General features: G+C 53.5%; 2 long non-coding RNA genes across 2 annotated transcripts; both read right to left on the reverse strand.

Moving 5' to 3' along the window:
- Positions 1-297: 297 nt before the first annotated feature.
- On the reverse strand, positions 298-10386 carry LOC127490744 (uncharacterized). Its single transcript, XR_016236566.1, has 3 exons — positions 10251-10386; positions 4727-4876; positions 298-403 (listed from the first exon to the last, which is right to left on the reverse strand). It is a non-coding gene; the product is annotated as an uncharacterized LOC127490744 (long non-coding RNA).
- An 8827-nt stretch (positions 10387-19213) lies between these two features.
- Positions 19214-23606, reverse strand: LOC127490790 (uncharacterized). The gene is made up of 2 exons (XR_011389284.2): positions 23251-23606; positions 19214-19446 (listed from the first exon to the last, which is right to left on the reverse strand). It is a non-coding gene; the product is annotated as an uncharacterized LOC127490790 (long non-coding RNA).
- Positions 23607-25039: the final 1433 nt, after the last annotated feature.

The raw sequence follows: 25039 nt of genomic DNA on the forward strand, positions 1-25039 counted from the left end.
GCCATCGTGGTGTTCCTACATTCCTGTGATTCTGGGCACTGGCCAGCTCTGGTCTGGTGTTGTTTTGTAAACTTCTCAGGATTCACTGCAATTGTCTTAAGTCCTGAAACTACCTTGGGGCCCAGAAGTTCAGTTCAGGAAGGGAAAAGCAGAGCTCTCACAAAATGGTGGAGCTCCCCCGAACTTGGATCCTCATGGACACAGCCCTTGAGTCCTTCTTGGTTGCTGGGACAGAAACGAGTGGAGAAGACGACGGGGATGATGGGGAGGGATCGGAATGAGACTGGCTTCAAGCCTGATTCTCGGCAAGCACACAAAACCCTCCAGTTTGCATGGAAGTCTTGTTAGTCTCAGCAGCATGTGGGTTACAGTAGTGGTTCAGCCTTGACTGCACTTGGGGAGTCTTTAAAATATGGTGTTAGGCCAGCGCCGTGGCTCAATAGGCTAATCCTCTGCCTTACGGCGCTGGCACACCGGGTTCTAGTCCCGGTCAGGGTGCCGGATTCTGTCCCGGTTGCCCCTCTTCCAGGCCAGCTCTCTGCTGTGGCCAGGGAAGGCAGTGGAGGATGGCCCAAGTGCTTGGGCCCTGCACCCCATGGGAGACCAGGAGAAGTACCTGGCTCCTGCCTTCGGATCAGCGCGGTGCGCCAGCCGCAGCGTGCCAGCCGTGGCGGCCATTGGAGGGTGAACCAACGGCAAAGGAAGGCCTTTCTCTCTGTATCTCTCTCACTATCCACTCTGCCTGTCAAAAAAAAAAAAAATTGAAAAATATGGTGTTAAACAAAACATAAGACAAAAAGTAAATATATATATAATATAAATATATAACAGCAAATACATATATAAAATATGTAAAAAATAAAAAAGCTTCTCAAAACAAAGGAAAAATATTGAAGTCTGGGTCCCATCTTCAGAGATTCTAATGTAATGGACTTGAGATAAAATCTGGGCATCAAGCCGTTTAAGTTTCTCCAGATGCGTCACGCATACAGCTAAGGGTGAGACTTCTGGATGGGATCTGAAAGCTCTCCCAGTCTTTAAAGTTGCCTCCAAGTTCAAGGGTGAAGAATGTTGATGGTGAAAGTCGGCACATTTTGTTCAATTGAGAAAGTAGTGGCCCTCTCACACAAGTGAAGAAACACTGAACATTTCAAAAAGGTATAACTTAGCAACTACAGGCATATATATATATATATATAGAGAGAGAGAGAGAGACATATATATATGGTTGTATATGAAAAACTGTAGAGTCACCCTTGTTTTGCTCTGTTGATTAGACACTTGTAAACAGTCTAGATTCTAAGTTATGTATTTTTTAATTCTTTTTTTAATTTATTATTTATTTGACAGCGTTATAGACAGTGAGAGAGCGACAGAGAGAAAGGTCTTCCTTCTGCTGGTTCACTCCCCAAATGGCCGCTACAGACGGCTCTGAGCCGAGCCGAAGCCAGGAGCCAGGTGCTTCTTCCTGGTCTCCCATGTGGGTGCAGGAGCCCAAGCACTTGGGCCATCCTCCATTGCCCTCCCCGGCAACAGCAGAGAGCTGGACTGGAAGAGGAGCAATCGGGACTAGAACCCGGCGCCCATATGGGATGCCGGTGCTGCAGGTGGAGGATTAACCAAGTGAGCCACAGGCCGGACCCATAAGTTATTCATTTTTTGAAAACAATTTTGAAAAATTTTCACCCTGTAGAGTCGACGAATCCCACCAGGTTCTTAACCCCTTGGGCGAGCGGGGCCCTCTGTCTGTGTGGCATCTTTGCTGGGTATTCTAGGCAGAGCTCACTCTGTTACTCACCCACACCCACCCATCTGTCTGCCAGCTCAGCACTCCATCCATTCATCTATGAGCGGCTAGCCAGACCTCATCATTTGAAATGCCGGGCATGTGCTCTGCCTCTAGGATGCAGAGAAAATACCCTTTTGGGAAATGCCTTAAGTTGAATTCAAGGAAGGGTGCTGTGGAGGGGTGAAGGGTAGGGAGCAGAGAGGTGGGCGGAAAGTGAATTTACAAAGGTTGGGAGAGGCCAGGGACCTTCCACACATTCCCATGGCACGCGCTGCTGACGTCACTGCCTTGCAGGACACCTCAGGGAGTCAGCCGGGGCTGCACTGAAGTAGCTGCCTGTGTCCACCCACCATCCCCCCAAAGCGAGACCGGGTGGAGAGACAAGTGCTCCAAGTGATGCACGGAGCTGTTGTCGGTAAGTACCTGTCCAGGAGCTGCTGCAGGTGAAGGCAAGACTACCACTGCGCTGTGACTGTCAGAACACCTGACAGCGTGTCATCAAGAACCAGCTACATGGTGTGCAGTTGAGAGCCCTCCAAAATGAGAGGAGGATGTGTGGGAGGTGGCGCAAGCCAGAGGAGGCAGAGTTTGGCAGTGGGCCTTGTCTGAGGTCTTGAACAAGGGCACACAGCAGGGCTTGTCCCATGCCTGACAGGGTTCCTGAGAACAGCGTGGAAGGGTGCCAAGGTTCAGAAACTGCCCTTGGCTGGGTGGATGGACTCCTGGGCTTGGATAGCTCTGCTGTGGCCTTTGGGGCCATTTTGCAGATCAGAGTCCAATTACAAACTCCTGGCTCCATCTACCTGGGTGGGAGATGGGAAGAGGGGGTGACTCAAGTGGGCAGAGGCAAAAAATTGGCCTAGAAGGGAACTGAAAGATGAAGGAACCTCAGAGCTACTCACTGTTCAGCATGTGTCTAATGAATAAATGTATCAAATAGGTACACAAACATGCTCGGTAAATACTGTACAATTGAGATTGAAGGGGCTGGCGCTGTGGCACAGCAGGTTAATGCCCTGGCCTGAAGCGCTGGCATCCCATATGAGTGCCAGTTCGAGTCCTGGCTGCTCCACTTCCAGTCCAGCTCTCTGCTATGGCCTGGGAAAGCAGTGGAAGATGGCCCAAGTCCTTGGGCCCCTGCACCTGCGTGGGAGACCCGGAGGAAGCTCCTGGCTCCTGGCTTTGGATCAGCACAGCTCCGGCCGTTGCGGCCAATTGGGGAGTGAACCAGTTGATGGAAGACACCTCTCTCTCTCTCTCTCTGCCTCTCCTCTCTCTGTGTAACTCTTTCAAATAAAAAAAAAAAAAGAAATTGGAGGGCCTGGCTTTGTGGTGTAGCAGGTAAAGTTGCCACCTGCAAGCAACGCCAGCATCCCATATGGGTACCAGTTCGAGACCTGGCTGCTCCACTTCCCATAGCAGCTCCCTGCTAACGTGCCTGGGAAAGCAGTAGAAGATGGCTCAAGTGCTTGGACCCCTGCACCTACGTGGGAGACCCAGAGGAAGCTCCAGGTTCCTGGCTTCTGCCTGGCCCAGCCCCAACCCATGCAGCCATTTGGGAAATGAACCAGCGGATGGAAGATTCTGTCTCTCTAACTCTGCCTTTCAAATAAATATATTTTTTTAAAAATTGGAGATGAAGATACCAAAACTCAGTGTTCATGGAATATAACCTAGAAGCAAAGAGCTACTTCACTATCATAAACAGAAAGCTTCTCAGGTGTAGGATTGCATGGAAGCTATTTTATAAAATGATTTTATAAAGATTCTAAGGGGCCAGCACTGTGGCATAGCGGGTAAAACCACCGCCTGCAGTGCTGGCATCCCAAATGGGCACTGGTTCAAGTCCCGGATTGAAGACCTCTCTCTCTCTCTCTGCCTCTCCTTCTCTCTGTGTGTAACTTTTTCAAATAAATAAATCTTAAAAAAAAAAAAAAGATTTTATAAAGATTCTCAGTTGACCATTTTTCAGTCATAGTAAAATAATTTTATTTAGTGAATGATTCAGGTCTCCAGAAATAACAGACTAAGTTTCAATTTATCTTTCTTCCTTGTGAAGTAACTCCTTTTTCTGCCTCTGTCTCTGCAACACATGAGGACCACACACCGCAGGAGGAGGGATCGTCCTGAGTGGGCTCTCTGGCTGAGGACCTTGTGCTCAAAATCGGGGCCAAGTGATCCCGAGGAGCAGGTGCTTGGTACAGCGGTTGAGACACCGCTGGGGACCCTGTGTCCCCCGTCAGAGTGCCTGCCTTCAAATCCTGGCTGCACTCCCTACTCCAGCTTCCTGATAATGCACACTCTGGGTAGGCCGCAGGTGGCTCCAGGACTTGGGTCCCTGTCACCCATATAGGTAACCAGGATTGAGTTCTTGGCTCCCAGCTCTGGCCTGATCCCAATCCCTGTTGTTGTAAACATTTAGGGGGTGAACCCGCAGATAGAAGATCTTTCTTTTCTTCCTCCCTCCCTCCCTCCCTCCCTCCCTCTCTCTCTCTCTCTTTCTTTCTTTCAGATTTATTTGAAAGAGTTAGAGAAGGAGAGGCAGAGGGAGAGAGAGGTCTTCCATCTGCTGGTTCACTGCCCAGTTGGCCACAATAGCCGGAGCTGTGCTGATCTGAAGCCAGGAGCCAGGAACCTCCTCCAGGTCTCCATGCGGGCACAGGGATTCAAGGACTTGGGCCATCTTCCACTGCTTTCCCAGGCCACAGCAGAGAGCTGGATTGGAAGTGGAGCAGCAGGGACTGGAACTGGCACCCATATGGGATGCTGGCACTGCAGGTGGGGCTTTATCCACTATGCCACACCCGGAAGATCTTTCTATATCTGCCTCTGTCTTTCCCTGCTTTTCAAGTACAAAAAGAAAAAAAGATACTGAAACCAAAAGACCGTATTTGTAAGAAAAGTAAGGGCAGGGGAGGATGTCGCTGGGTGACTCACATGACTTTCAGTGAGGTTCACAGGGTGTGGAGCACAATTCTCAAGAGGCCTCCATGCGCCATGTGATGGTGGCCACAGTGGAGATGGACTCAGAAGTGACCCTCAGGCAGAAACTGCTTCTGACGTTGACACAGAAGTGCTTCTTCCTGTCTGGAGATGAGCAGTGAGTAGTAGTTCCTATTCCTAAAAATATGAAACAGAACCAAAATGCATCCCTCGCCTAGCCCGCTGAATCCTGCTGCACTTACACAGTTTGATAGCAAGACCTAACCCCTCCTCTCCCTAAGTTACACCAAGCCCTGGTGCCTACAGTAGTCCCACTAATCCTGGGAGATTTACTGTTACTCCTTGAAGGTTCATAAGCCTGGCCTTTGACAGATGACAGAGCCTCTGAACCCGAGGCCGTGGGTGCGCTTGAGAGAACATTCCAGGAACAGGGTTGTGGAGCCAGATAGGGTGTGTGACACTCAGCAGTCAGTGTTCCTGAGGCAGCTGGTCTACCACAGCGAAGCCTTCCACGGTCACCTCTCTGCATAGCAGGGAGCGCCAGCCAGGGCACAGGCATGACCCTGCGTGGCTGGAATAACTTCTGCTGGTAGTGCAATGGGACCTCCAGGCACCAGACTATCCCAAATGTCCAGTCTGGAATGTTCTGGGGAAGAGAACCCTTCTCTCCCACTCAAACTGCAGTGATAACTGCATTTTTACACAGAAACCAAGAAAAATGCTCTAAGAAGAATTTTACTCTGGTTTGTGCAGTTGCACTCCAGGGTCTGCATTATCAGGAAGCTGGATTCAGAAGCAGAGTCAGGTATCAGATCCAGGCACTCTGATAAGTGAGGTGGGCATCTTAACCACCGTGCCAAACGCCTGCCCCTCGCTGGTGAGTTCCGATGAAGAGTCGGAGCTGGCTAGCTAACACTGTACTTTATTATATAAAGAACCGCTTTGATTAAACAGAACACAGCACACAAAGAATCACAACATTCAGCATTAAAGATGTCTCCACCCAGGGAACATCTGGAATGAGCGCTGCTTTAGAAAGAATACGGTAGAGACCATCTGTAGAAACAATCAGAAGCACACAGACATGCTTTGCTGCTTTTTTTTCCAGTTATGTTTGTGATTATTAAAGCCATTTTAATTGAAATGGATCAGGGCTTCTGTAAACTGCACGTATGTCCCAGATTTTCTGGAAGAGCCCAGCATCCAAATGACTGCTGGTTTGGGGATGGGAGGGCGTAGTTCCTCCACCCTTCCTGCGTGAGGCCAGGGTCTTCCGGCCAACGTGGTTAGGAACTGGTACAGAATCCTGCACCAGTGACAGCAACAGAAAAAAAGGGCACAAGGACAAAGAGCGAGCTTTTCACAGCTGGTGGCCCCTGCAGAATCGTGCGAAGGGGGCAGGAAGGCACATGACCAGAATTTGTCAGAGCAAAACAACTTCATGGCACAGGCCGCTGCCTGGGAAGAGGAAGTTGGCTCTCTTAGTCAGCAGCTTAGTCACCCTCCGGCATCAGCATCCGTGTGGAAGTCTGCAGCCCGGGGGCCTGGCTACAGGCTCCTGCAGGGGTTCTGCCTCCTGGGAAGGGGGTGGGCTCCAGAGGGTCGGAGAAGCCTCAGTTCCTCTCAGTGTGAGTCCACGGAGGGGCCCCCCTTGGGGCAGGCAGGCTGGGAGACCCAGGCAGGACGCAGCCACGGCCAGGGTAGGAGAGCCACAGTTCTGCCTCCTCAAGGTTCCCTGTTGGGATCAAACCAAGCACTGGGAGGCCCCTGGGAGACAGCGGCACGTACCGCAGGTGAGCCTGGGAGACAAGAGGCACACACCGCAGGTGAGCCGAATGGGGGCTAGTCCTTCCTGCTCCCCCGGGCCATCAGTGGATGAAGGGGTGGGGACAAGAACTAGGCCCTAGTTCCTGGCGAGGTTGAATCTCTCCCCTGAGAAGCTGGGGTGCCCTCCCCATGTGAGGGCCCTGCCAGAGTCTGAGCAGGACACAGGCACCCTCAGCTGGAACTTTCGAATGAGCTGACTTTACAGAGGGGTGGGAGAGACAGAGCTATTCCATCCACTGGTTCATTCCCCAGGGCTGGGCTGGGCCAGGCCGAAGCCAGGAGCTTCATCCATGGGTGGCAGGCACCCAAACATTTGGGCCATCTTCCACTGCTTTTCCCAGTGCATGAGCAGGGAGCTGGATGAGAAGTGGAGCAGCCGGGACACGAACCGGCACTCATAGGGGATGCTGGTGTTGCCGGCTGCAGCTTAACCCGCTGCACTACTACAGCGCCGGCCCTGAGGGCTGTGCCGCTTCTTCTGGCCCTCACTCCCTCTGAGGGAAACCAGCTGCCAGCCATGCAGCTGAGCTGGGAAGCAGACCCCCACCCTGGGGCAGTCCCAGAGGGCTGGGGGCAGGGGTTGCGGCAGCTCTGGGAGAGGCCTGAGCTGTCCCCAGCTGAGCTGCGCCTGAACTGCTTTGCCAACCCCCAGAGTAGAATCAGGTGTGACTGCGGCAGGCCGCAGGCTGGGGGCGCGTGGACAGCAGCAGCCTGTTGGCCTCAGAGTTCCGGAGGTGGCGAGCGTGACAGGATGTCGGCAGGCCTGCTTTCTCCCCTGACGCCCCTCTGCCTTGCTCGCAGGGGACCCCTCTCACTGTGTCTTCTCATGGCCTTCCCTCTGCACCCGGGCATCCATGGCGTCTCCCCACGCACAGAGGCCCCGGTCTCAGGACCTTTAGCCTATGACCTATGACCTTCCTGACCTCTCACAAGGCCCTGTCTTCAAACACACTCATATTCTGAGGTGCTGGGGGTTAGGACTTCAAGAAATGGATCTGTCGGGGAGAGAGACACGATTTAGCCCACAGGACGCAGACGCTGAGATAATAAATTGCTGGTGCAAGCGTTCAGCTTGTGCTAGTTGGGCACACAGCAATAGACAGCCCACACAAGCATTTGGGTGAGACTCAGAGACCATGAGGCTGTCTCTAGCGGCCATACCCCTCCTCAAAGCAGCCAGGGAAGGCCAGGGCTTCACCAGCAGTAGGAACACTGCCGGTGAAGTGCACCCCTGGGTGGCAGTGTTAGCCTGAGCAGTTATATGGACTAACAGGCAGTTAGGCCAGGTCTCTGTCGGAATGAGAAAAGGGGCAGAGTCCCTGTAGGAGGGGACCAAACACGTGCTTCTCCCCAGAAGCTGCCTTTAGAGGGACAAAATGATCACTCCGCCCCTCTGAGTTTCTAGTTTATCAAGAGAATAGCAAGACAGAATTGTCATTCGCCCCCTTGTGATAGGTTTTTGGTTTATCCAGAGCAGGCTACACAGGACTACAACTCCCGCCCTCTGGTAGGTTTTGCTGCCACCCTCTGTTAGCTGCTAGTCTATGCCTCCCAGGAACTGTGTATAAAAGACCCCACACTGGAAGTTTCTTGGGGGGGGGGGAGGTTACCCCTGCCTTTTTTTTTTTTAATGATTTATTTTATTTATTTATTAGAAAGTCAGAATTAAGGGGCAGGGGGGAGAGAGAGAATCGATCTTCTGTTCACTGGTTCACTCCCCAGATGGCCACAACGGTCGGGGCTGGGCCAACCCAAAGCCCTGATCCAGGAGCTTCTTCCGGGTCTCCCATGTGGGTGCGGGGCCCAAGGACTTGCATCATCTGCTGCTGCTCTCGGAAGTGGAGCAGCAGAGACTTAAACCGGCGCCCATATGGGACGCTGGCGCTGTAGGTTGTGGCTTTACCCGCTAAGCCCACAAGCGCCAGTCCCCAAGGGGTTTTCTTCCCTTGGAGCCCCCTCCTGACTGCTGTGGCAGGAGGTTTCTGACTTAAATAAATCTTGCTTTGCCCACTGTCCTGTCCATGTGGAAATTCTATGTGAGACAAGAACGGAGATCAACGTCATCGTCCCCTGAACATCAGCCTATGTGCAAAGGAGGATGTGGGAATTTGCGGGTGGTGGATGAGGGGCGCACCTGCCTTACCTGTGCTGCACACCCTGGTGAGGGGAGTCCAGCGATCTGCAGGTTCCCCTTGGGGCAGCTTCCCTGCCCTGCCCTGGGGGGCCACGGATCAAGGAATTCCTAGAATCCCACACCCAGGGAGCCTTCCAGCTGTAAAACCTGCAGCGTGGATGCTGCCCCGGCTCCGGCTCCTTCCTGGGACCCCCGCCCGCGCTCTCACGAGTGTTCTCCCCATTAAGCCTGGCCACCTCGCTTGCCACTACTTTCGGCCTCGCCTCCAAACTCCTGTGTGTGAAGACAAGACCCTCTGAGCCGCTGCCCCAGGACCAGAGGACTTCTCAGGACCCCCACCAGCGAGGGGAGTTGTGGTGTTAGGGAACCCAGACTCTAACAGGCCGCAGAGCTGTCTGCCTGGGGACAGGTGAGGGCGGCTCCGAGGGGCTGGTCTTGGCGGCTGTCAGAGGAACACTGGGAAGGAACCGTCTGGAGGAGAAGGGACCCCTCCTGGGTGAGGACCCTCTGCAAGTGAGCTGGAGGTGGGGGGGGGGGCTGAGAGGGCACTGGAAGTCAGAGCTCCATACCCTTATCTCTGCTGGCATGCCATGCGGCCCAGCGGGGCGCAGTGAAACGCGGATTCTGATCCAGGAGTGCAGGCAGCGGGAGTGTGCACGGCTCCCTTTTGTCTGCAGGGCTGCCGCCCATGGGCCGCACTGGATTTGCCCTGTTCTAAGCCAGAAACTGACCAGGAGCGTCACACTATCCCAGCCACGGCGGCCTTGGAGCGCTGATCCGAGTGCCTCTCCTAGAGGACATGGGAGACCCCCCCTGCCCAGGGCCCACTCTGTCCCCAGGCACAGCCCCAAGCCAGCAGTGGCTAGAGAAAGGGAAGGGGAAGCAAGGAGCACATTTGTGTTTCCAGCCTGGGTACACAGCAGGCCCAAGCTGAGGATGGAAACAGCGTTGCACCAGCCCGGGGTTCCGTGAGACACTGGACCAACTGTTTTCTAACCCCAGACGAACGGAAGCACCGTGGATCTGCCCCAGAGCCCCCTCGGCGGCTGGGAGGACGTGGCCCACCATGTGGGAAAAAGACAAGTGCTTGAGCCATCATCTGCTGCCTCCCAGACACTGCCATATGGGAAGTGGCTGTCCCAAGCAGCCATAGCACCTGTCCCGAAGCTTCCTCTTTTTAACTAATAAAAACAAGGCAGGGGCCGGCGCTGTGGTGTAGCGGGTCAAGCTGCCCTCTCAGTCCCAGCTAACCACAGGGGCACCGATTCGAGTCTCAGCTGCTCCTCTTCCAGTCCAGCTCTCTGTCGTGGCCCGGGAAAGCAGTGGAGCATGGCCCAGGTGCTTGGGCCCTGCACCCACGTGGGAGACCAGGAGAAGCTCCTGGCTCCTGGTTTCGGATTGGCCCAGCCCCGGCCATTGTGGCCATTTGGGGAGTGAACCAGCAGATGGAAGACCTCTCGCTCTCTGTCTCTCCTCTCTCTGTAACTCTTTCAAATAAATCTTCAAGACAAAACAGAACAAAGCAAAGCAAACCCTCCCTCACCCACCCCTTCTTACTTGCTGCCCGGATTCTGGGTGCCTCTGGGGCCAGATGCAGGGCTGGGGCTGGGGGGGTGCAGAGGCTCGCACTTCCTGTCCCCAGGACTTCATCAGGGGGAACCTGGATGTCCACCCCAGGAATCCTGCGTCTTTGGCCAGTTGGTTAAAAATAGACCTGGCCGTCTTGTGCGGACCGGAACTCTTCTCTCCAAAGTCAGGTAAACCCGCTGGAGAAGAGACATTACTGCGAAGCAACTCCCAGAGCAAGCCGAGAGCCGGGCAGCGCCTGGGGACGGTCCCAGTTCTTTTGATAAATGAAGCCCACTTGTGCCGGGTCAAGGGTCAAAGGTCAAAGGTGCCGCAGACGGCCAGGCCTCGCTGTGGCCGCTAGAGGGCGTGCGATGGGCGGAGACGCCGCGGCTAATCGTCAGGCGCTGAGCCTGGGCTTGCGTTGCCAATGCCGTTTCATTTCTAAATTCAGTTCTTCAACCATGTGACCGACAAGATGGAAGCGACTGCCGAGTGCCAAAGGCAGTGGGAAGGAGCTGCCCCTCGGCCGTCGGGGGACCGGCAGCATGACGTCACGGGGCTGCGGGATCGCCGCGGTTAACAGGGGTTGCAGGGAGCCTCGGTTAACTCGGCTTTCACGATGATGGAGGCACGCGAGCACGCTGCGGGGTGGCTTCTGAGGGGATTTCCGGAGAAAGGGAGTTCTTTGGGTTCACCTGGAAGTGCCCGTCAGATACGACGCGGGGGTTTGCCTGACTGACGCGCGCGCCGTTTTCTGTCGCCGCTGCGAGCCCGGAGGTCTGAGACGCTCCGCGAAGGCCCCGCCCGCAAAGCAGGGCCGCACCGCCCCCTGGTGGTCAGCCCTGGTCTCGCGGCGGGCCGGGGGGCCGGGGGGCCGGGGGCTGCGGCGTGCCCGCTCCTCTGGCTTCCTCCCCGGTCCATTGGTCGCATCAGACTGCCCCTTCTTTTCCTTCCCGGTGTTCGGATGCAGGCTCGCGCTCAGCGAGGCCGTCCCTGCTTCAAGATAATAAGGAGCATCTTAGGGCTTCCTGGAGGCAGCCGGGGTGAGGAGGGGGGAGCCGGAGCCTGCTCTCCTCCCCACCCCTCACTGCCGACGTTTCATGGGTCCCTTTAAGCAGGGAAGAAGCGGTGCGGGTCTGGCAGTGTCTAGCGTGTGGCTCTATAGGCTCCGCACAACACCCACCCATCCTTATCTTTCCATGAGGGGCCTGAGGGAGGGGCCCAGGGTCACCCAGCCCGGGGGTGGGGGGTGGTGGTGGCAGTGCTGGGATTTGAACGCGGAACAGCCTGACTGCGAAGTGTGCTCGCTGCACTGCGCTCTGCCTCTCGGACTCCCGGCAAACAGGGCTTTCCTGCTTCCTTCCTCCCTCCAAAGCCCCCCTCCCCGACCCTGTGCCTCCTTGGTGGTGGTGGTGGGGTGGCTTTTGTTGGTGCCTGCTGTAGAGGCGGGAGCCCAGGGGTCCTGGGCGGTGTCAGCAGGAGCAGCGACTCGGGGCGCTTTCACGGTGATCCCTGAAACTGTGGGCTCGATGTGCATCAGCAGCCAGCACTGGCCTAGGAGCTGCGATTGCTCCCCGGGGTGGGTCACCCTGGGGGACCACGACCCTGGGCAGGTCCTCTCAGAGCCTTGCCGGGGTCCCTCCCAGCCACCCCCACTGCCCTCGCCTCAAGCATTCTCAGGGAGCCGCCAACTCACTCCAGGGCTCAAAGTCGACGTTGTTAACAGGTGTTCCGGCTCTGGAGGAGGCTGGAGGAGGTGCGCGGGATCCTCGCGGGGCGGGGCGAGAGCGGAGGGGGTGGGGGAGGAGAGCCGGCCACCTGTGCAGGCGCTGCGGGCTCCACGTGACTCCTCCCAGCGAGGCAGCCGCAGCCGGAGGCTGTCCCGGCCTGGTTGTGAAACCGGCCTTGTTGTTGCCGGCCCTCCTGTGCGCAGTCAGTCGGGGAAAGGGCACGGGTTCCAGGCGTGTGCCCAGAGACAGGAGCCGGGCCCCCGGCAGCCCTCTGCCCGCAAGGGCGTCCTGGACTAGAGCAAGGGTACAGGGGCTGGGACGGCTGGGAAGTGATGGGAGGGCTTCAGCAGGGAGGCCATGGAAGGCTCCGCGAGGAGTGGGAGGTGAGTCCTGGTGATGGTGTCCACCTGTTCTTCCAGACGCTGAGGGTCGCCGTGGGGGGACTCGGGCTACCCCCCCACGCCACGCCCTGCTGACCGCTCACTCACTTGAGTAACCACTAGAAAGCCTGCCTCCAGTCCCTTCTGTTTATTTTTAAAAGGTCTATTCGAGAGAGAGATTGATCTTCCATCCACTGGTTCGCTCCCCAAATGGCCACAATGGCCGGAGTTGGACCAGACTGAAGCCAGGTGCCAGGAGCTTTCTCTAGGTCTCCCACATGGGTGCAGGAGCCCAAGGACTTGGGCCATTTCCTGCTGCTTTCCCAGGCACAGTAGCAGGGAGCTGGATCAGAAGTGGAGCAGCTAGGACTGCACACATGCCATCCCTTACCTCCTTACATTTTTTGAAATTGGTGACTGTATGGGGGCCGGCGCTGTGGCGTAGCGAGTACAGCCTCTGCATGCAGTGCTGGCATCCCATATGGGCGCCGGTTCGAGTCCCAGCTGCTCCACTTCCGATCCAGCTCTCTGCTATGGCCTGGGAAAGCAGTAGAAAATGGCCTAACTCCTTGGGCCCCTGCCCCAACGTGGGAGACTGGAAGAAGCTCCAGGCTCATGGCTTCGGACCAGCCCAGCTCCAGATGTTTCAGCCATCTGGGAAGCAAACCATTATTATATTTAATAATATTTATTTTAACAAAAAGGTTGATGACCGTGGCACCCCAAGTGCTGCCCAGGATGCCGCAGGGCTGCAGGCCGATTTGTGTCCTCCCAGCTGTGGCTGCCTGCCTTTTCTGTAGCTCTGCTCAGGGGTCTTTTCTCTCTGGACAGCCTCTCTGGTTGGCGCCCTCTCTGAGCCCAGGGCGACCTCGGCACAGAGCACACTCAGCTCCCACCTCCACCCTCTGTCGGCACCTGGTCCTCTCATTGCGGCTGGTTCTTTCCCCAGCCCTGCACGCTGGCTCACCCCAGGCCTGGCAGAAGGCAAATGTTCAGTGTGTCCAGCCAAGGTCATCCTTCTTACCCTAAGCGGAATATTTTTCAGCAGATGGTACTGGAAAAATAAGCATTAAACTATATGGAATTCAGGCTGTGGACCTAACTCTTCAGAAGGGGAAACCGAGGCCCTGGAGAAGGGGCCGCAGGACTGCACAGCGTGTCACAGTGGGGCACAGATGTGGGCCCCTCTGCGGGTGGCACAGCCTTCGCTAGTGACAGCAAAACCCATCCCCAGCTGGCGTCCGTCCCTGTGACAGGCCACAACAAGCTCAATGGTCTCGTTCCCAGTGTCTAAAAACATTCATTGACTGCTGTATTTTCTTTCATAGACTGCTGTATTTTCTTTCTCATTTCTTTAAGTTGTGGATTTGTTATTGTTGTTGGCGATGCATAGAGAGATCTGCTGGTTTACTCCTCAAATGCCTGCAATGGCCAAGGCTAAGCCAGGCCCAAGCCAGGAGCCAGGAACTCAGCCCAGGTCTCCCATACGTGTGGCAAGGACCCAAGTGCTTGAGCCACCACCTGCTGCCTCCCAGGGTGGGCTTTGGCAGGGAGCTGGAGTCGGAGGAGCTGGGACTGGAACCATGAGATGAAGGTGCCCCAGTGGCACCTTAACCACAAGGCCAAACATCCGTCTTTTTCGTTTCTACTGCAGTTATCTTTTTAGAAAATCTTCATTTTATTAAATCTGAGCGTGAAACGATGCATATTACAGAGATTCTGAATGTGCTGGAAAGAGAAAATGCTGAATTCCACCAGATAAGGGGACAACCTGCTATTATTAAAGCATTTTTGTCACAAATAAATCTCTATAACTGACATCAAAGTATATGTTGAATTTTATGTCTTTTTGATTACTAATGGATTGTATTTCTCTAAGTCCTTAAAAATGGAATATTTTCTTTGTAGTCTTTGCCTCATAAAGCTTTTCTTTCTTTCTTTATTTTTTATTTATTTTTTGACAGGCAGAGTGGACAGTGAGAGAGAGAGACAGAGAGAAAGGTCTTCCTTTGCCGTTGGTTCACCCTCCAATGGCCGCCACGGCCAGCGCGCTGTGGCCGGCGCACCGCGCTGATCCGAAGGCAGGAGCCAGGTACTTATCCTGGTCTCCCATGGGGTGCAGGGCCCAAGTACTTGGGCCATCCTCCACTGCACTCCTGGGCCACAGCAGAGAGCTGGCCTGGAATAGGGGCAACCGGGACTAAATCCGGCGCCCCGACCAGGACTAGAACCCGGGGTGCCGGCGCCACAAGGTGGAGGATTAGCCTAGTGAGCCGCGGCGCCGGCCGCCTCATAAAGCTTTTCAATCAGCACACTTTGGACAGAGTTAATTCATACATAAAAAGAATCTAGTAATACAAATAAAAGGAAAAATGCTACATAATCTATTATTTATGACGGCCATACTTAATATCTGGATGGTTTGCAATTTTTTCATTGTGGTAAATTATAATAAATGTAAAATGTTTATTTCATCATTTCATTGTGATGAGAAAGTATTTCCAAATGACAACTCTGCCTGCATTTGCCATTATTGCTTTGAGAGTTATGTTCTCAACTTTAAGAGAAAGGGTTTTTTATTTTTTTGGTAGATTGATTTATTTAAAAGGCAGAGTTGCAGAGAGAGAGAGAAGGAGAAAGAGAGAGAGAGAGAGAGAACTCTTCCATCTACTGGTTCACTTTCCAAATGGTTGCAGTGACCAGGGCTGGGCCAGGCTGAAGCCAGGAGCCAGAAGCTTCATCCAGGTCTCCACATGGGTAGCAGTGGCCCTAGAACTTGGGCCATCTTCTCTTTCCCAGGCACATTAGCAGGGAGCTGGCTGGGAAGTGCAGCAGCCAGGACTTGCCCCAGCAGTTACATGGGATGCTGAGGGTAAAGGCAGTGGATTAACCTGCTGTGCCAAAGTGGTGGCCCTGGCGGAAAGATTTACGAGGAGAAGTGTTGCAAGATTCAAGATAAGCTCAGCAGATAATGCTATTTCTCAAGTTACCTTAAAAGCCAAGATTACTTTTTTTTTTAGATTTATTTATTTGAAAGGCAGAGTTACAGAGAGAGGTAGAGACAGAGAGAGAGAGGTCTTCCATCTGCTGGTTCACTCCCCAGATGGCTCCAATGGCCGAAGCTGCGCCGATCTGAAGCCAGGAGCCAGGAGCTTTTTCCAAGTCCCCCACATGGGTGCAGGGGCCCAGGCACTTGGGACATCTTCCATTGCCTTCCCAGGCCACAGTAGACAGCCAGATCAGAAGAGGAGAAGCCGGGACTGGAACCGGCGCCCATATGGGATGCCGGTGCTTCAGGCCAGGGCTTTAACCCGCTGTGCCACAGCGCTGGCCCCCAAGATTACTTTTCAATCAGAAGAAAAATTATTGTTAATAAACACGAAAGATACACTATAGTGAAATGGTGTTAAATTAAGCTTGCAAAGAGAACTGGCTTAACATCTGAGGGAGGATTTATTTCTCTTTATACTCAGAGTATAATTTAGGTGTCAGTTGCCATTATGTAATGCTAAAGAAAATGTGTTTCTTTCAGAATTATTTTTTCCCCATCTGCATAAAGTTAAATAGTTTCAGTTCAACAGTGAAGTAACCAGAAAGAATATTTTCACTGGTAGAGCATGGACAACAGCTACTGGGGTTTAAGTGAACAGTCTTGGAAAATACCAAGGTGAAATAAAACTGTTCAAGGGGCAAGCCTTTCAGTGCAGTGGGTTCAGCCTCTGCTTGGGATGCTTCCGTCCCATATGGGAGTGTTAGTGTTGGTTCAAGTCCTGGTTACTCCGTACGTCCTTATCCAAATCCCTGCTATCGAAGGAGCGCATGGGAGACCTGGATGGAGTTCCAGGCTCCTGGCTTCTGCCTGGGCCTGGCTAAAGCCTGGCTGTGGAGGAGTGAACCAGCGGATAGAAGAGGTCTCTCTAATTGTGACTTTCAAATCAATACATGAATCTTTAAAATATATATTTCAGGGACCAGTGCTGTGGCATAGCGGGTAAAGCCGCCGCCTGCGGTGTTAGCATCCCATATGGGTGCTGGTTTGAGTCCCGGCTGCTCCATTTCCAATCCAGCTCTCTGCTATAGCCTGGGAAAGCAGTGGAAGATGGCCCAAGTCCTTGATCCCTGCACCCACATGGGAGACCCAGAAGAAGCTCCTGACTCCTGGCTTCGGATTGGCACAGCTCTGGCCGTTGTGGTCAATTGGGGAGTGAACCATTGGGTGGAAGACCTCTCTTTTTTTCAGGCCAGGGCGTTAACCTGCTGTACCACAGAGCCGGCCCCCTTAAAATGTATTTCAAACAAAGTCAAAGCTAAAATAAGATTCAAGTTTGACAGATTAAAAATGCAAGCAACAGGAGCCAGCACTGTGGCATAGCAGGTAAAGCCACTGCCTGCAGTGCCAGCATCCCATATGGGTGCTGGTTTGAGACCCAGATGCTCCACTTCTGATCCAGCTCTCTGCTATGGCCTGGGAAAGCAGCTGAAGATGATCCAAGCGCTTGGGCCCCTGCCCCAACGTGGGAGACCTGGAAGAAGCTCCTGGCTCCTAGTTTCAGATTGGCGTAGCTCTGGCCATTGTGGCCAATTCGGGAGTGACCCGGTAGAAGGAAGACCTCTCTCTCTCTGCCTCTGCCTCTGCCTCTTTCTGTGTGTAACTCTGATTTTCAAATAAATAAATATTTTTTTAAAATGTAAGCAACTAACAACCCCTGATGTGTTTATGTTTTTAGGGTCTAAATATATTTGTGTTACAAAAATCATTCCAATACTAGATTTTGGTGACTAAACTTTTATTTCACAAACATGTATCTATTTTTATCTTGATGACATGGCCCAGATATAAAATTCTAGCTTATGGTGAAATGAACAGCAAATATAAAACAGCTCTCAGTGTAGCTCATGGTTTTCAGTTTTCCCTTACATTATTTTGTTAACCGTAAGAGGAGCCTGCTTAAAAACAGGGTTAATGATAGGCCAATAGGACTGTTATGTAGGTGATTTTGAGGCTACAAACCAATTTGGAGCTTACAGGGGACCAGTCCTCCAAGGTGTCTGTACAGCAAACACTCATGGTCCCGGAGGAGATTTCCAGAAATAAAACAGCCGCCCGCATGTACTGGTGGATCAGCACGCACCAGGAGCAAACATTCTTCGGGGAACCCCTGTAACTTCCAGATGCGAAGTGGATGCCAAAGGTCTTAGTTTCTTGCCTAAAAGTCCCTGCCGGGAAGTAGCTAGACTTCAGTCCAGGTCCCTGGGATCACCAAGTCCCAGTGTTTAGCTCATGGCCCCTATGCTGTCACATGGCACAAGGCTGGTTTTACTTACTTATTTGTTTTACTTATTTGAATGGCAGAGAGACACAGAGAGAGATCTTCCATCATGGGTTCACTCCTCAGATGCCTACGACAGCTGGGACTGGGTCAGGCAGAAGCCAAGAGCTGGAACTCCATCTGGTCTCCCACATGGGTGGCAGGAACTTGAGTCCTTGAGCCATCCCAGGTGCACATCCCCAAGACGCTGAAACTGGGAGAGGAGGTGGGGGTAGAACCCATGCATTCTGATGTGGGATGTGGGCGTAGTCTTCACCGCTACACCAAATGCCTGTACCCCCAAAACTGGATTTCCAAACCAAAATGCGGGAGAGGTGCTGTGCTGCAGTAGACAGAGCTTCTCCGTGGACCTGAAGCTTCAACATGGCACTGGGTCTTGGAAGACAGGACCTACAGTATGCCACTCGGCAAAGGGCAGGAAGTGGGAGGCCACAGAAGCTTCCAGAGAGGCAGGGGGTTGCAACCTTCCCTTCCCTCTCCTCACCAAGCACAGGAGGGGCTCTGTCTCCCAAGCCCCCTTGCCTGACCCAGGGAAATTCTTCCAAAAGAAATGAATGCAATTGTCTTGGACCTGCCCCCTCTCCCCTCTGCAGAACACAAATAAGTCAAACCTCCTCAGCAGGGAAAATGAATCCCTGGAGAAGAGACCAGGAGCTGTCACCATACCACATCCCTTTGTTCTGAGGCCTGCCTGAGACACTTTGTCCCCAACTTGTCACCACTCCCCAGAGCCCAGAGGACATTTGTCCCAGGCCACTGTCTGCTCTGGTTGATACCCTACCTCCCCTCCCCACCCCCCATCTTGGACTCCCCTATGTAAGTGGCCTCCAGCTTGGGATGAGGGCCAGGGAAGCCTGTGTCCCCCAGGGTACCCTCACCCCGGCCTCTGGTGTAGCTCCGCCAGTGAGGATATGACGGCTTGACTGCGTCACGCAAGGAGGTGAGCAAGACATGGTGCTAAGGTTTCCGGGGGCCCTCAAATCCTGTGTGATGAGTTGAGGGGGAAAGAAAAAAGACTAGGAAAGGAATGGTGTAGAACCCAAATATTAAAAATCAACATTTGGGGGAAATACCATTTTTGGAAGGAAATCCAGCTCCACTGAGTTGATCAGGGTATCCAGGGGTCGTCAGAGAAAAAACCTTGAGGTTCCCTGGCCTTGTGTGGTTGTCTTTGCCCCACCCCGCTTCTGCGGCCTCCCCCGCGCTGGGGGTCCCTTGCACCACGGAGCCCGCCTCCTTCAGGCATCCACCCCTGACTTCTGCTGTGACCCCATGCCCTCCTCCCACACCTATGCTCCCACCTGTCGACCGTGAGTTCTTCCACTCCTCCAGAGAGCATGGTCACACACCTCCCTGGGAACTGTGGCTCCTGGGTACCACGCCCGCCATCCCTACCCCATAGTCACAGCATGACAAGAGGGACTTGGGACTGAGGCCTGGCCAACACATCTGTATTTGCAGGGTGCTTACTCTGCACTAGCTACTGTTCGAGGGGCTTTGTAAGTGCTAGCTTTGTTTGGTTGTCTTAAGATTTATTTATTTAAAAGAGTTAGAAGAGGCAAAGAGGGAATCTTCCATCTGCTGGTTCACTCCCCAAGTGGCCACAACAGCTGGTTTGGCACCAGGCCAAAGCCAGGCGCCTGGAACTCTGCCTGGGTGTCCCACGTGGTTGGCAGAAGCCCAAGCATTCTCCACTGGGCTTGAAGCGGGGGTGGATGGGAGCAGCAGCACAGCCATCTGGGGTCTGCGGAGAGAAGGCTTCTTTCACCGTGAAGCCGTCTTCAACCCGAGGGAAAGAGAAACTGGGTCCCAGTGACAAAACGTTCAGCTTGGTGAGCTCAAGAGTGACCTTTCAGCTCAGATCGGTCTGGGTTGGGTTATCTTTCCTTTGCAACCAAAAGATTCCTACCTGTACAGCTCAGCCTGTGCACACCTTTTACTATTAGCAAGTCAATCGATGAGGGAAATGAGCATGCTTTCATGAATATAATAATGTTTAAAATTTCTTTTTTGATGGCATAGTAATATTCCAGAAAAAAATCATGATTCATCCAGATAAGCACCAGAATACTTTCATTTCATGAGCACAAGCATGCATAGACATGATTTATTCTTCTTTTAACCGAAAGTCAATGCAAGGGGGTTGTTTGGTGCAGTGGTGGAGGCGCCTCTTGGGACACCCACATCCCATGTCAGACTGCCTCTTCCAGTCTCAGCTCTTCATTCCAGCCTTCTGCTAATGTGCCACCATGGGAGGCAGCAGGTCGTGGCTCAAGTAGTTCAGTTCTTGCTCCACATGTGGACTTGTTTTTATAATACTTTTTTCAAAAAAGATTATTTGAAAAGCAGAGTTACAGAGAGAGAGAGGGACACATACACACGCGCGAGCACACACACACACACACACACACATCTTCCCTCTGCTGGCTCACTCCCCAAATGGCCACAACCACCACGACTGGGCTAGGCTGAAGCCAGGAGCTTCATCTGGGTCTCCAACACAGGTGCAGGGGTCCAAATACTTGGGCCATCTTGCGCTGCTTTCCCGGGCACATTAGCAGGGAAATGGATTGGAAGTGGAGCAGCTGGGACATGAACTGGCACTCATATGGGATGCCGGCGCTGCAGGCTGTGGCTTACCTCACTGTGCCACAACACCAGCCCCCACACAACACAGACTGTGTTCCTGGCTCCTCATTTCATCCTGACCTGGCCTCTGCTGTTGTGGACGTTTTGGGAGTGAAACAACAGATGGGAGATCTCTCTTTCTCTTTTTGTTTCTCTGTCTTTCTGCCCTTCAAATAACTTAAAATAAATAAATTTAGCAAAAAGGCCAATGCAGAATTCTAAATGTCCAAATCAGTGACAAACTTACAGAAGCACACACAGAGGGGGTAGACACTTTCCGTTTGCCTTCATTCTGGGGTAAGCTACAGTGCCTGACTTAGGGTCCCCAATCTGCTGAAATTCTGGCGAGAATCTCTTGGGAATCTGTTTCTGCAGACTTTTCTGCACCTAATCCTGTTTGCCTTTTTTTTTTTTTTTTTTTTTTACAGGCAGAGTGGACACAGAGAGAGAGACAGAGAGAAAGGTCTTCCTTTGCCGTTGGTTCACCCTCCAATGGCCGCTGCAGCCGGCGCACCATGCTGATCCGAAGGCAGGAGCCAGGTGCTTCTCCTGGTCTCCCATGGGGTGCAGGGCCCAAGGACATGGGCCATCCTCCACTGCACTCCTGGGCCACAGCAGAGAGCTGGCCTGGAAGAGGGGCAACTGGGACAGAATCCGGCGCCCCGACCGGGACTAGAACCCGGTGTGCCGGCGCCACAAAGTGGAGGATTAGCCTAGTGAGCCGCGGCGCCTGCACCCTGTTTGTCTTTTTGTTGCTTTACGCTCTTCCTTTGGATGCTGTGATGGTTCACTTCTTTGCTTTTTCTCCTCTTTTTCCTTGCATCTTCTCCCAATTGTTTCACCTAAGTGTTGGCATACCACAAAAGGTTTTATTCTCTCTCTTTTAAAGACTTATTTATTTGAAAGGCAGAGTAACAAAGAGGCAGAGGCAGAGAAGAGGGAGAGACGGAGAGAGGTCTTCCATCCACTGGTTCACTCCCCAAATGGCCACAATGGCCCGAGCTGCGCTGATCCAAAGCCAGGAGCCAGGAGCTTCTTCTGGGTCTCCCAGGTGGGTGCAGGGGCCCAAGGACTTGGGCCATTTTCTGTTGCTTTCCCAGGCCATAGCAGAGAGCTGGATCGGAAGTGGAGCAGCCAGGACTTGAACCGGCGCCCATATGGGATGCTGGCACTGCAGGTGACAGCTTTACCTGCTATGCCACAGTGCTGGCCCCAGTTTTATTCTCAATAGAAATATCAGCGTTAGTATGCATAGTACTGAGGATGCAGGCTTAGCTGCTGCTATTACAAAATGATCCCGTATTTGCCAAGATAACCGACAGTGGCTCCAATGAGACAGCTGTGCATTTCTCCTCTCCATGCTAGTCTGGAGCCAGGCAGGCAGTCAGGGGAGCTGGGCACCCAGGCTCACGGCTCACGCAGGAGCCCAGCTTCTTTCTGTGTTGCTCTCCCCCTGTTCCTGGGGGGTAGCCTCGTATTCCTGCTCCCTGCTGGCTCCCCAGCACATCAGCGTCGCGAGAAAGGAAGCAGCAGTCTTTTCGAAGGACGTGACCTGGAAGTTGCACGCACACACGTCCTTTCTGCTCACATCCCATTGGCCACAAGTTGGTCATCTGACCACACCAAGGTGCGGCGGAAGCTGGGAAACATCCTATCAGCTGGGTGTCTGCTATGGTTTGGATAAGACTTTGGGTATCCACATGGTAAAGACTTGTTCTCCAGAACCTTACGTTAATGATTAATGGATTACTGTTAATGGTTAATGGAGTAAGGGGTAAAAAACATAATCCACTTTTGGTGCCTGATTAGATTCCATTAAGCTGTTAGGGTGGAGCCCAAGAAGGAATCATGGTGGCTTTATACAGAGAGCCCACACAGACACAGATGATGAGTGTACGCCTCCTGGCTCACAAGGAAGCCTTTCCCTGCCCTCCCTCCACCATCGCGCCCTCTAACCTCACCCCATGGCTGAGCCACTGGGGCCCACCCTGTCTTGGACTGTGAATCTCCAAAACCGTGAGCCAAAATAAACCACTTTCCCTTTAAGTAGTCCTTGTCAGGTATTTAGCTATGGCAAGGAAAAGCTAACACAGTGTCCATGTGTCTGTTTCAAGCCAGGAAGTCCCATTACTAAACAGACGATGGAGAATGGAGCGTGGTGATGAGAAGTCCTTACCCAGCCTTCCCTCTGCCGCCACCTCCTGGCCCCCTCTCCTGGTGTTAGCTCTGCCTGCTCTCAGTGATTCCAAGTCTCCAGCCTAACGACACCTGGACTCCTGCCCCCAGAATCAACAGGCACAACTCCCAACTTCCCTCGGCTTTCTCTGTTCTCTGCAGGAGACTGTCCACGCTCCTAGTCATCCAGACTCGAATTTTGCCTCAGCTTCCACGTACATGCCCTGGCCCCTGTTCCCCACCATCTAATGAAGGTCCTTCTGTCCACTTGAGCCACTGGAAAAGCCTCTTCCCCGATCTCTGCATCCAGCTCCCTGCTTCTAGCACATTCTTACGCACAGCCATCCACTAAACACTTAGAAGTTGTCACTCCAATCACTTTATTTCCCTCTTCAAAAACCTTCCTTGACACGGTTTGCTCTGGCTTAAAGTCCGAGCACCCTTACAGGCAACTATAATGGACCCTTCCCGCATTTTCTCCCGTGCTCGTTCACCGTGAATTCTGGGTTTCCTCATACTACCACCCTCCATGTGCCCTGAGCTCTCCTATTGCTGGCTCAGGCTGGTCTGCTGTCCCTCCCCTTTGCTCCCCGTCTGTCTGGTGAGACCTATGCACCCGGCCAGGTCCAGTTTCTATGTCCCCTCCTCCCTGACTGCCAGCCACAAGTCCTGGCATGCCCCATGGCTCCGTGCTTACCCACCCCTGACACCCACGTGTCTCTGCCTTCCCTAGCCCTTTGCTTACCAATGCCCTTGCGGCCCTTGACCCAGTCCGCCTCGATGTGCCCAGACACCTGAGCCTTGTCCCCTGGTGCACCTCCGCTCTACGCCCTGGGCTCTGGCGCTGCCTGTCCCTTTGTCTCCATGCTGCAGCAAATCTAGCGCCACGATGCCTTTCTTATTAAAGCACAAAACGTCCAGAGGGGCTGGCGGGGACCCGAGGAGGGGGCTGGGTGCAGGCGGTTACTGAAGTTCACGGCCCCTGTGATATTTGCTCTTTAGCTGGGCCCCTGTGCTTGGCGGTGCTCCCTGGGTCAGCATAACCTGAGAGTCAGCTGCTGCGAGCGCCCTCTCGCCAGCCCCTGCCAGCACCGCCTGCCTTCCGGAGCTGTTCAGACTGCGGGGTAAATGTTGTCTGGAACTTGATCCAGGGTTTAAAAATAACCCAAAGGTCTGACCCAGTAAAGAGCCGCCTTGGGATCTTCCAGGTGGGGTAAGCTCTTCCTGGCAGCACCTGTGCATTCTTTAAAACCACCTGGAAGGCTGACCCCCAGGCCACCCCTCTGTCACCTGAGCTGCCTGGGGCTTTTCCTCTCTCAGCAGAGAGCCTAGATTTGGGGGAGGCCTCTGGCTTCCTCCCTCCCTGTGGGACTGATGGGCGCCATGAGTCCCACCCTTCCTGGGGCTTCCCAGGTGGTGGGGGAAACCTCTGAGGTCACAGCCAGTCCCTGTGAGCTCGCATGGCCGAGCACCCCTCTCGCCCTGCTCCCTAGCCCTAGCCAGCCTGCCCCGGGGCCCTCAGCCAGCAGCCAGAAAGAGAGAGCTGACAGCCACACACCCTTCTGCCACCATTGTCTCTGCTCCCCCAGCCTCCTTTCCCAGCCCAGGGCCAGAGCCTCATCTTCAGAAAAGGAGAAATACGTAGGCGGGCGCAGCCCTCAGCCGTGTGGGACCTGCGAGCAGGCAGCAATGACTCAGGTCAGAGGCGCCCAGTGCTTCAGGCCAGGGCCGGCGAACTCCAGAAGGGAACAGGAGAAGCCTGTCCAGGAGCCAGCATGCAAACGCAGGACTCCTTTGCATGCCTTGGGTCCAGAAGCAGCCCCTCTGGGGAATCCTGGAGAACTGTTTGTTTTCTTGAACACTGTCCCGCCCTCCCACTCAGCTTACCCAGCCCTACATGCACGTACACACACACACTCAACTCCATCGTCAAAAATCAGAAAGACGGCGAGAATGAGGGTGAGGTCAGAACTCATCCAGTGGAAGAACCTAAGACCAGTTCTTCTCCCACTCACTCAACATAGAATTACTCAGCAGCGATTGGGTGTCAGGTGCTGCTGCCACAAATGTTGTGGGAACAAATCCTCTGAAGTCCAGAGGAACAAGAGATGTGACTTTATTTTTCTAAAATGTAAGGCTACAAAAATCCCATTTTGAGCCCTCATTTAGCTAGGCAAGTTTGTAATGATTGACTCTGCTGATTCACTCCCCAAATGGCCGCAACAGTCAGGGCTGGGCCAGTTTGAAACCAGGAACCTAGAACTCCATCCAGGTCTCCCACGTGGTTGGCAGGAGCCCAAGCACTTGGGCTGTCTTTCAGTGCTTTCCCAGGCACGTTAGCAAGGAACTGGTTTGGAAGAAGTGGAGCAGCTGGAACCCCAACTGATACTTGCATGGGATGCCAGCGTCACAGACAGTGACCTGACCCTCTGTGCCACGATGCCAGCCTCAGATGCCTGGTTTTAAGTTCTGGGGCTTTGTACCCTTTGCTGAGCTCATGGGGAAAAGGAAGCCTCCAGTCTTCAAGTTTCTAG

This window comes from Oryctolagus cuniculus, chromosome 6 (assembly GCF_051225735.1).
Source record: "Oryctolagus cuniculus isolate XC-2025 breed Fujian yellow rabbit chromosome 6, ASM5122573v1, whole genome shotgun sequence".
In the NCBI taxonomy this organism is placed as follows: Eukaryota; Metazoa; Chordata; class Mammalia; order Lagomorpha; family Leporidae; genus Oryctolagus; species Oryctolagus cuniculus.